Consider the following 12927-nt stretch of genomic DNA (forward strand, 5'->3'; position numbering starts at 1 on the left):
AAGGCCTTAGCCAACAGACATGTGCTATGGTGTAACTTTGAAATTTACTGAGAGCAGACAGATTAGCATTTACAATCCACGTAGCATAAGTAAAATTAAATACATTTTACAAAGGGAATGAGGCCAATAGTTTCAGATATGTTTGAAATGATTCAAATAATCCATATATGTATATATATGTTGAAATGAAATACATTATATTAGATAAATAATTGCTGCATGGGATATTTATACAGGAAATAAATTCAGAATTATTATAGATTAAATAACAATTTTAATAATACCATATTTTGAATTATATGTATATATAACATGCTTTCCTGTTTTTCAGATGGAACTAAAAGATTACATATACAGGACAATACATGGGATGAAATAAGTCATATCATATGAATGTGCAATAAATGTTTATAAAGTTTTAAATACATCTCTTGAAATATAGTGAGATGGATATATGGAAGTTACTTTGATGTGATATGACTATGAAATATTGACATCTGATATTGAAATATAAATTTTCTGTTAGGCTAAATGAAATATAAATGCTAACAAAAGAAATTTCCTAATGCAGTAAATTATAATATGTTTAATAGGAAAAATTGAATAGTTAGCAATATAAATTATTTAATATAAATAATGTTAGACACATGTTTCATATCAAAATGACCAGAGAGGTAATGTGATCCTACCCATCTGTGATTGATATTGTGAACTTATTAATGTGAGGGAATTATGGCAGTTATTACACATTTTTTTTTTAAATGTTCACAGATGTGTTTAAATGTATTGCTATGTTGTATGTCTGCTGCCACCTAAGGGCCAATACCGGTATAGCAGTTAAAGGATTTAGCTGTTCAAAAAAAAAAAAGGATGTGTTTCCAAATAGACATCCCACCTAACCAATGGGATGGTCAGATCTCGTAGGGCACTACCATGGATTTATCAATGAGTGAAAAACTTATTTAAGTAAATGCAGGAGGAAGAAAAAGGGGGAGAGATTTTGCTGACTTGAATGATCTACTGCTGGGCGTTCAAAATACATTCATTCTGAGCAAGCTGATCTACCATTTTCTCAGTGATTGCAAAAACTTACTTATCTATTTTCTGAGATGAAACAAGGAATCCTTGGTAACTGAACTATCAATTTTGGTCACTTTAGTAATGTATATATATATATATAAAAAGAAAGAGGGTTGCAATTAATATTTTAACACAGATATATGCATAATAGCTGTAGTTTAAAGTATAGTTGAGAGACTTAAAGGGAACAGTTTATATTCAGTCTGTATATTGTTAAATACATATCCTTGATGCTAAATTGTTTTATCTATACAACTATAGAGTTATAATTCAGAATTGGGTTTTTACATAAATAATATATACAATTTCTGATGCTTTAATAGAAGTATAGATTGTCCTATTGTTTAAATTAGCACTGTTAGAATTGTGTTGCTTGGGTATTGAGCTGTTAAAGATTTTGGAACCTCATTGTATTAACAGGGTAAAATTAAACTGTAAATCATATTGCTGAATGTTTGTAGCTGCTATTTTAGATCTCATTGTAATATTTTAAATGCAGCTCTGAATGAAAGGCTGGTTTTAAAGGTAAATTTGCATGAGCTTTGCATAGCATATTTTATTTGAATAGTTTTAAACGCATATAATGTCGACTCATATTCTAATTCTCATGAATATACACATTTCAATATGTTCATAAATATTTACTAATAATAAAGAATTCAGGTATTTATATTCATTTGTTGTCTTAGTAGAAGTATATTGATTGTGGGTTCAGGCTAAAGAAAGATTGTTAAATATATTCCCTGCCAAATACTCACACATTTTTTGGGGAATACTGCTAAGATTTATATAAATATACTGACATATTATATGGAGGCACTGCTGAGATATTATAGATAATTATAATATTGATATAGTATATTTGTGGTAAATAGAAATTATTATAGAAGAAAAAAAATCATATTTCGAATTGATATTTTGAAAATATAGAATTTTTTTTTTTTTTAAATTGAAATATTGATTTTTGTGTTGAAGATTAATATTAATATTTTGAAATATTATTAAAAAATAATTTTTGAAAAATTGATAAAAATATAAAATTTTCATATTAAAAAAATAATCAAAAATATTAATTTTTAATATTTCAAAATTCATAAAAATATTGATTTTTCATATTTAAAAATTCATAAAGATATTAATTTTTCATATTTCAAAATTAATCAAAAATATACATTTTTCATATTTCAAAATTCATAAAAATATTGATTTTTCATATTTCAAGATTAATAAAAATATTAATTTTGTCATATTTCAAAATTGATATTGATATTTTGAAGATATAATTTTTTTTTCCCACTCTCTTTTTGGTCAAAATTGTATTAGCGTTTTATCTTATTAAGTACAACACTCAAATAACGATGTCTTCAGCAAAAATAATGCTAGCGTTTCTGTGCAAGATTAAATTGTGTCCCCCCCAAGGTCCTCTGTCAATGAAGTGATTAAAAAAAAACGCTCAAATTAGACGCCATGAATCACATCATGACTAGACTTGATATTGGGGACGATGTCTCCAGGTATATTAATGAGTGTAAAGATAAGGCCAAAGATTTAGTTAAAGATATGTGGTTTGAAGATGGGGAATTATACCAAATGTTACTGCAACTTAATAAATGCACGGAACTTAGGGGGCGTGATGAATTAATTTTCTAAACTTGGCCGATCCTAATGTATTTGAGCTGTGAGATGTCTAACCAAATGACAGGACAGAACAGACAATTAGGGCTGCTAAAGGATGAAAATGATTCATTACAAGAATTTCAAGATGCATTTATTCAGGCAAAAACAGGTTTTCCAGGCTAGCCAAAAGGCTTCTGACTTAGATAAATATAATCAGGAATTAATGGCTGATTTTAAAGCTTTCGAAGAAGAATATGAAAAGTGCCAAGATGAAAATAAAACTTTAAAAGCTAGATATCATGAGGCTGAAAAAGCATACGAGCAGGCAATAAATAAATTACAGAGGCAAATTAGCAGCTATAAGGACTGGGACAGAAATGAGTTTCAAGATCCCAGGCAGGAGGATAGACAAAGATACCCAAACTATAGCCCTAATTCAGGCCCAGAGGTAACTTTTTCCCCTAGGCAACTACATAACTCTGGGGGACCAGAAAATAATTACGCTTCAGATGAAAGGCACTCTAACTCAAACAATAATTCCCCAGTAAGATTCAGTGATGTACCAAATAAAGTGTATGACACCCCCACAATAATTAAATTCCTGAAGAATACAGTACGCCCATTTTCTAAAGGGGGGGCCACTTCCATAATTGACCACTTAGAGGGCTTTGAAAATGCATTATCTATAATGAGTGTTACAAGTGAGCAGTTAAAAATTTAATTTCTACCCTGGGTATTTGAAAGTAAGCATCACAAATTCTTTGCTTCACTAAAGGATATGAATATTCGTTCCTGGAGTGAAACAAAACGACAATGCAGAAAAGAATTCGGACAACATCGCACTAAAACGGCAGTGAGAATAGCTGTATATGGTTTAAAATGTAGTGTGAATCAAAGTCCAATCGAATTTCTTTCTGTATTGAAGAATGCGTACAGCATGGCTGAAGATGATCCCATATTTGAAGGTTCAGAGTTTGTGAATATATTTTTTGAAGCGCTACCCACACCCATCAAAATCCACTTAGCTAGAGATTTTGAGGAGAACTGTTCATTGTAATGGCTGATCAAAGAGAGTACAAAATTATACTCTATTCAGCAGTCCAGTGAACAGGGGGATAAAAGGGAGAAAAAGCCCAATCCTAAAATAGTGGCTGAAACTAGGGTGTCACCTGAACCCCTAAATTTGGAGTCTAAAAAGAAAACCTACGCGGAAGTGGCCAGAGAAAACGGACCATCTCCACAGAGGTTTAACTCTACCCCTCCCCCAACACTGGATGAGGCACAGAGAAACTATAGCCAAAGCGGGGGACATACTCAGACGAATAATTACGCCCAAAGAGAATACCCACTGAATAATGGGTACCCCCGAAAAGGTAGATACAATAAACGGCGAAGGTATTCTCAGGATAACCAGACACCCCAAGTAAATAATACTCCCCAAAATAATAATGCTGAACAAATTGCACCCCAGGGACAACCACACCAGGATAGAAATAGCAGCTCTAATTCTGAGGGGAACCAATGGTCCAAAAATCATTATTATGGGGCATCAAGAGATAGGCCCTGGAGTAGGGGAAACTTGTACAATCAAGTAGATCAGCTTAGTACCCAGCTAATTCGGTTAAGCGAACAAGTCGCTAATATGAGTCAAAAACTTACGGCTCAGCAACCGAACAATACTTTTTTAGGGGTACAGCCAGTGGTCAGCAGTGGACCACAGGCACAGTCATAAACACTGCTGTATCACCTGAAAGGGAGGGGAGAGATATACAAAATGTAATAATAAATATAAATGATACTAATCATGTTCTCTCCCCACAGACCGGAAACGGAAGATTTAGCCGTGATGACAAGCAACCTCATCCGGGAAAAATTAACAAATCTCTTCCTTTGCAGCACTCTCTTTTTTTTTTTTTTTTCCTGTTTCATAGTTTTTATTAGAACATTAGAGAGTGTACAACAACAAGAAAAAAAAAACAAGGTAAAAGAGATACGTGATGGTACATTTTGCAATCCTTCTATGGCTGAAGTAAATACAATAACTTAAATTCCAATTTCACTAATATCAAATAAAGACAGAGCTTATTCTTTCCTATCTATCCTCTGTCAATGTGTTTCCTTTATCACCAATTAACAAAAATTAATATATTGTATCCATATGTATATATAACTTCAGGCAGAGCACTCTCTTAACCTTATTTCCACAGATGCAGTGCACAAGAATCCAGCCGACCCTGGCATGGAGGAGGCCGGTAGGTATGAAACTTCCTCTGCACGGGAAAATGTGGCGAATTCAGGTAACACGTGGTGAAGCCCACAGATGTATGAGAATGCCAATTTTATGTGTGAAATGGTAGAAACTGCAGGGAGATATTACGTATTGGCTGAACTACAAGATTCAGTCTCCAACCCTATCATGGGATTAGTCGATACTGGATTTCAGGCAACTATTTTATCCCACAGGTACTACACACAGCTAAATGAGCTAACACCCCACAAACCTAAAATAAAAGAATTTGACAGTTCTCTAATAGGAGTTGGGGATGAGTCTCTAAAAGTTTACGGTACTGCCTGGGTAAGATTTAAATTGGGGAACAGGGTCATAAGACACCCTGTCATAATAGTGGATCTGCCAACTGATCGTTTAATTATTGGTAGTGATCTCCTGAAGCAATTAAGCACCATAATTGATTGCATAAATAATGTAATTTGGTCACAAGTTAAAAGGCCTATCAATTATGAAAAATCTGGTATATCTCGCACCCGACACAGCTGTCACGTGGTGGAAGAGAAACCAGATGCTGTGGAGATTCATTTCAGGAATAACTCTGTACCTGAAATCACTATTCTACAAATAGATGATCAAACTCCTTTAAGTGACTCTGATGGTAATACTTTTAAAATTTTGCCTGGAAAGATAGCGAATATTTCCCTAGATGGCGATGTATTAACCATATCACTCCACAAGGGGGATCATAAAATCCCTAAGGGGGGAGGCCACGCTCAATACCTCACAGGGATTGAGAGAGTTAAAGAGGATCTATTTATCCCTATACAAATGCATGACCTTGGTACAACAAAATATGCCAAGTTGAGTTTAAAACAGGAAGCTAGCTATATAAGCGAAGGCTTATTAGCACAGATAGCTGAATCTAAAGTGATTAAATATCTTTCTCCCCAAGACCACAGTGTCAGCAACCTGGATGACAGGTTTGAAAGCTATAACATCACAGCTAAGTGCTTATTATCTATCTCTATAGGAAATAAGTCAGTGAAGCCTGTTTTTAGTTTTAAATACTCAACATAATCAAATATACATTGGCAATGATACCTTACATAGATATGCCATACAAATAGTTTTGATTAACTCTTGCCTCTGGAGCAGGTTAAGGGGGGACCCTGAAGTATTTCAGGATGAAAATGCAGCCCTGAAATCAAACCAGCAATTGCCATATGCTGTGAATATGCAGGTGTCTAGCGATGTTATAATTCCTGCCGGGGCTGATAAATGTCTTTTACCCTTACAGGTAAAGAGAGGTCAGAAATTAAAAACTTCTGAAACACTAATTTGCCTCTCCCATAGAATACAAAATCTGGGTGTCACAGTAACCTACACTCCTATGGTGAATATTGGAACTGTTCCAATACATATTATTGTGCATAACATGACCCCACAGGATATAACATTATCCAAGAGAACTACCATAGGATATGCACTGGAATCAAGTTATTACACTTTTGGATTCCAGAATAATGTAATTGGGCTGATCCCTGAAGGATACTTAACTGACGAACAATTAATAGAACAATCCTTTGCATCTATGCCAGAGGGTCTATTTAATATTCAGTCCATTTATCCCTTCAGCTCAGAGGAAGGCATCTGTAAAATTGAAGAAGCCCCTCTAGTGTTTGATCAGCCAATCAAACAGCAAGATTACCACAATACCCAGAGTCATGAGAGCAATGTAAATTATAATCAAGGGGATCTCACCTCTAGGTTGGAAGAAGCCTATGAAATAGGACAGCCTGAAATCTTTACAGGATTTCAGCAAATCGTCAAGGAACAAATATCCTTAGCTAATGGCTGTTCCAGCGATGATGAACGCCAACTGCTGCGAGAACTCCTGATGGAGTACAAGGATATTTTCGCTAGGGATTCTTACGACTGTGGTACTACAGACTTGCACATTGCAAGGATACAAACAGATCCCAATGCACCACCTGTCTTTGTTAAACAATACAGACTTCCTTTAGCCTCATATGATTCTCTCGCAGAAATCATAAGGAACTTGGAAGAAAGGGGTATCATACGACAGGTGCACAGCTCTTATAATAATCCTATTCTAGGTGTACTTAAGCCCAATGGACAATGGTGTTTTTGTGCTGATTTAAGACAGCTAAACAAACAAGTGTACATGTCTGGTTGGCCTGTACCATACATTGACCAGTGCCTAGTGCAGATGCAGGGATCCAAAATATTCACTGCCATTGATTGTGCACAGGGATATTGGACCATAAAGGTACATGAAGAGGACCAATATAAGCTGGCATTCTCTTTCCAAATGGTCCAATATGCATTCCAGAGACTTCCATTTGGATACATAAATTCTGGACATGAATTTGCTGTATTCATGCAAAAGGCTATGCCTGATGCACTGGAAAGGGGGACCTTATCTTATGTTGATGATGTTTTAATCAAAAGCACAGACTTTAAAAAACACATTGCAGAGCTTAAACACGTCCTCAGCCAACTTAAAAGGGCAGGTGTCAAATTAATCTCAAAAATCTCAATGGTGCCGCACTCGTGTAAACTTCTTGGGACATGAAGTTACTTCTGAAGGGCTAAATCCTCAGAAGAAAAAAGTGGAAGCTATAGTGAATTCTAAAAACCCAATTAACTTAAAGGAATTGACATCCTTCCTGGGTATGACAAATGATTCTCGCAAATTCATTGCTAATTATGCAGAGTTAGCTAAACCACTACTACTTCTTCTAAAGAAGGATGTGAAATGGCAATGGAGTGAGTCTCAAGAGACAGCCATCAAAGAGCTGAAGAGAAAACTCACACAACCACCTTGCTTAGCATACCCTGAAGGTGGTAAACCTTTCTACTTAGAAACATGGTACACAGATGTAAGCATGAGTGCTGTTTTATACCAAAAGCATGATAATTTAAACAAAGTCATTGCTTATGCGAGCAAAAATCTATCCCCAGTAGAAATAAAGTTTAGCGATTGCGAAAAAGCCCTCTAATCTACCGTATGGGCTCTACAAAATTTCTGCAGTTATATACAGGGCAAGAAAATTATTGTAGAAACGGCCCACCAGCCTTTGCTATATTTGCAAAGTGAGAGAATAAGAGATGGGAATTTGTCAAATAGCCGCATAACAGCGTGGACTCTTTCCTTACAAGGCTGGCCATTAGAAATTTGCTACAAGCAGAATAAAAAGAATCCAGTCACACAGGGGCTTGCTGAGCTCCTCGACTGTACTGCTAGAGATCCTGGGGAAGAATTATCAGACAATGATTTCCTGGAGGAACAATTGCTTTCCCCATATAAAATGTACAATGAGGACCATTGTCAAACATTACCTTGGGTATATGTTGATGGTTGTTCTTTCCATGCCACTATTGATAATGAGCGCAGATTAGTCGCTGGCATTGGTATAATTGGGGCAAATGGATTCCCCAATATATCTGTAGGTTTCAACATTGGACCAAGATCCAGTCAAGTTGCAGAACTAACTGCTGTTTTCAAAACCCTTGAAATGGCTATTGAACATGGTATTCATGAATTTGTGATCATAACTGACTCAAATTATGTGCGTGAAAGTTTTGTTGAATACCTGCCAACTTGGAAAAGAAATGCCATGCAGAAAAGCAATAACAAACCAGTCAATCATGGCAAGTTGTTCTGCGAGATTGATAATCTGGTGGTATCCAATGATTTAACCATACACTGGAAAAAGACCAAGGGTCATTCCAGAATTCTAGGTCCTGATAAGGAAGGCAATGATCTTGCGGATTCATTAGCCAAACAAGGAGCCTTAACTGGAGAACTCCTTAATATTGACCACTTAATGGATGCCATTCAGGTAGAAGCCATTACCAGAAACCAGGCAAAACAACAGAGTGAGCCTAACCTGGTACAATGGAGTCAGGATTCTCCTAGTGAGGACCTGATCACTAGTCAAAAAGAAGACCCCATTGTAGGCATCTTCTATAAACACATAGAAGATCCTGAAAGCAAATCTCAAAAGATGATTGTATTGGCAAAGAAGATCTTAGAATCTTAATAAAATCTAGATCACAATTCAAGTTACAGGATGGTTTGTTAATTAGGACCTCCAAAACTGGCATCCAGCAATGGGTAGTACCCACCAAGTTCAGAGGTCTAATGCTTCAACATGCCCATGATGCTCCCACATCTGGTCATCGTGGTGCCAAACTCACGTATGAAATATTGCGTGATTACGCTTTTTGGCCACACATGTTGAAAGATGTTCAAACCTACTGTCAAGGTTGTTTAATCTGTCTACAGTTCCATCCCACTGCACCAACGCATAGAGCGCCATTGCAGAAGAGGGGGATGGTAATGCCATGGTCAGATATACAAATTGATTTTATCGGTCCAGTAACAAGATCATCAAGAGGTAACAAATACATGTTAACCGTGACATGCCTGTTCACTAAATGGGTAGAGTGCATTAGTGCACCTAACAATAGTGCTGAAACATGTGCAGCGTTGCTCATCAACCATTTATTTCCAGATTTGGTCTGCCCCAAAGAATCGAGTCAGATCGGGGGACCCACTTCACTAGCGAAGTGATGACCAAAATGTGGAAAATACTAGGGGTAAAAAGAAAGCTCCATATTGCTTATAGAGCGGCCTCAAGTGGTGGCGTAGAGCGTTACAACCAGTCCATTGTGAAAATCCTCAAATAGTTTGTGAGTGAAACGGGTAAAGACTGGGATGTAAAACTACCTCTAGTCCTAATGGCATTAAGAGCAACTCCAAGTAGTGCTACCAAGATGTCACCTTTTGAACTGATGACTGGTAGTAGAATGGTTCTACCTCAGGATCTACTGTACCGTACATCAGACCAAAACTTGATAAACGCTGCCAATACACATCAATATGTGGAGAACCTAAGAAAGCACCTGCAATATGCCTTTGCATTTGCTCAAAGGAATTTATAAAGAGCTGCAACCACCACTAAAACCTATTATGATCTCAAAACGTCCAAAAAAGAATATGAAATAAATGATAAAGTTTATCTTTATAACTTTGGAAGAGATCAGGTTAGGGAGAAGAAATTTCTTCCCTCATGGAAAGGTCCTTTTGTCATTACTGACAAAATATCTCCAGTGGCCTATAAAATAAGGATCCCCAAAAATGAAAGTTTCATAGATAGATGGCTCCATATCAATCAATTGCGGGCATGTCATCCCAGATCCCAACTACAAGTCATAGAGGGAGAATGAAGTGTTATATCCCCAAATGCACTAAAGACATACTGTAGTTTAAAGATGCCTAGCTCATGAACATGAAGGCTCAAAAATGAAGGACTCTCTACATAGAAGACTGTCTATGGTGTGTACGGTCAACATCCTCACCAAATACCACTGACTTTGATCCAATTCAAATACATGTGTCCTACATATATTTGAATTTGAAAGGGGGAATGATGTCAGGCTACAGAAAAATGACATATATATATATATATATATATATATATATATATATATATATATATATATATATATATATGTGTGTGTGTGTGTGTGTGTGTGTGTGTGTGTGTGTAAATAGGACAGGGGAATGTGTTTATGTATGAAACCATATTTTTATCAGATATTCTTTGAAATAGGATTGCAATTCTGATGTCAGGATTTGACTCAGAAACCCCCACAAATTAAATATACATCTCCAGGCTGAACTACAGACAGCATGTCCCAAGAAACAAAAGGGAAACATTTGCTTCTTAATTAGGAAGTGCAAATTTAATAGCACTCTGTACCCCATGCTATGAGTGAGGACGAGGTGTCTGGAATACCCTCTTGAAGCTGGTCAAAATCATAGGGAAACAGTTTTTATGCACATAGGTGTTAATTGCTCCTAAACATCAAATACATGTCTGCATTGCTAGCTAAACAGAAAATATGTTGTATTGTGACTTTTACAACTACTCATGGATTGACCCCTTGCTATGTTGGTGGGGCAGTGAAGGCCTTAGCCAACAGACATGTGCTATGGTGTAACTTTGAAATTTACTGAGAGCAGACAGATTAGCATTTACAATCCACGTAGCATAAGTAAAATTAAATACATTTTACAAAGGGAATGAGGCCAATAGTTTCAGATATGTTTGAAATGATTCAAATAATCAATATATGTATATATATGTTGAAATGAAATATATTATATTAGATAGATAATTGCTGCATGGGATATTTATACAGGAAATAAATTCAGAATTATTATAGATTAAATAACACTTTTAATAATACCATATTTTGAATTATATGTATATATAACATGCTTTCCTGTTTTCCAGATGGAACTAAAAGATGACACATACAGGACGATACATGGGATGAAATAAGTCATATCATATGAATGTGCAATAAATGTTTATAAAGTTTTAAATACATCTCTTGAAATATAGTGAGATGGATATATGGAAGTTACTTTGATGTGATATGACTATTAAATATTGACATCTGATATTGAAATATACATTTTCTGTTAGGCTAAATGAAATATAAATGCTAACAAAAGAAATTTCCTAATGCAGTAAATTATAATATGTTAAATAGGAAAAATTGAATAGTTAGCAATATAAATTATTTAATATAAATAATGTTAGACACATGTTTCATATCAAAATGACCAGAGAGGTAATGTGATCCTACCCATCTGTGATTGATATTGTGAACTTATTAATATGAGGGAATTATGGCAGTTATTACACATTTTAAAAATTTGATGTGTTTAAATGTATTGCTATGTTGTATGTCTGCTGCCACCTAAGGGCCAATACCGGTATAGCAGTTAAAGGATTTAGCTGTTCAAAAAAAAAAAAGGATGTGTTTCCGTGGTGACCGAGGGCCAATCCAAATAGACATCCCACCTAACCAATGGGATGGTCAGATCTCATAGGGCCACTCCCATGGTTTCATAAATGAGTGAAAAACTTATTTAAGTAAATGCAGGAGGAAGAAAAAGGGGGAGAGATTTTGCTGACTTGAATGATCTACTGCTGGGCATTCAAAATACATTCATTCTGAGCAAGCTGATCTACCCTTTTCTCAGTGATTGCAAAAACTTACTTATCTATTTTCTGAGATGAAACAAGGAATCCTTGGTAACTGAACTATCAATGTTGGTCACTTTGGTAACATATATATATATATATATATATATATATATATATATATATATATATATATATATATATATATATATATATATATATATATATATATATAAAAAGAAAGAGGGTTGCAATTAATATTTTAACACAGATATATGCATAATAGCTGTAGTTTAAAGTATAGTTGAGAGACTTAAAGGGAACAGTTTATACTGTAGTTTATATTCAGTCTGTATATTGTTAAATACATATCCTTGATGCTAAATTGTTTTATCTATACAACCATAGAGTTATAATTCAGAATTGGGTTTTTACATAAATAATATATACAATTTCTGATGCTTTAATAGAAGTATAGATTGTCCTATTGTTTAAAATAGCACTGTTAGAATTGTGTTGCTTGGGTATTGAGCTGTTAAAGATTTTTGAACCTCATTGTATTAACAGGGTAAAATTAAACTGTAAATCATATTGCTGAATGTTTGTAGCTGCTATTTTAGATCTCATTGTAATATTTTAAATGCAGCTCTGAATGAAAGGCTGGTTTTAAAGGTAAATTTGCATGAGCTTTGCATAGCATATTTTATTCGAATAGTTTTAAATGCATATAGTGTCGACTCATATTCTAATTCTCACGAATATACACATTTCAATATGTTCATAAATATTTACTAATAATAAATAATTCAGGTATTTATATTAATTTTGTTGTCTTAGTAGAAGTATATTGATTGTGGATTCAGTCTAAAGAAAGATTGTTAAATATATTCCCGCTCATATACTCACACATTGTTTGGAGAATACTGCTAAGATTTATATAAATATACTGACAGTCTGATAGCAGTACTGTTA

The sequence above is a fragment of the Bombina bombina genome, chromosome 3 (assembly GCF_027579735.1).
Source record: "Bombina bombina isolate aBomBom1 chromosome 3, aBomBom1.pri, whole genome shotgun sequence".
Classification (NCBI taxonomy): domain Eukaryota; kingdom Metazoa; phylum Chordata; class Amphibia; order Anura; family Bombinatoridae; genus Bombina; species Bombina bombina.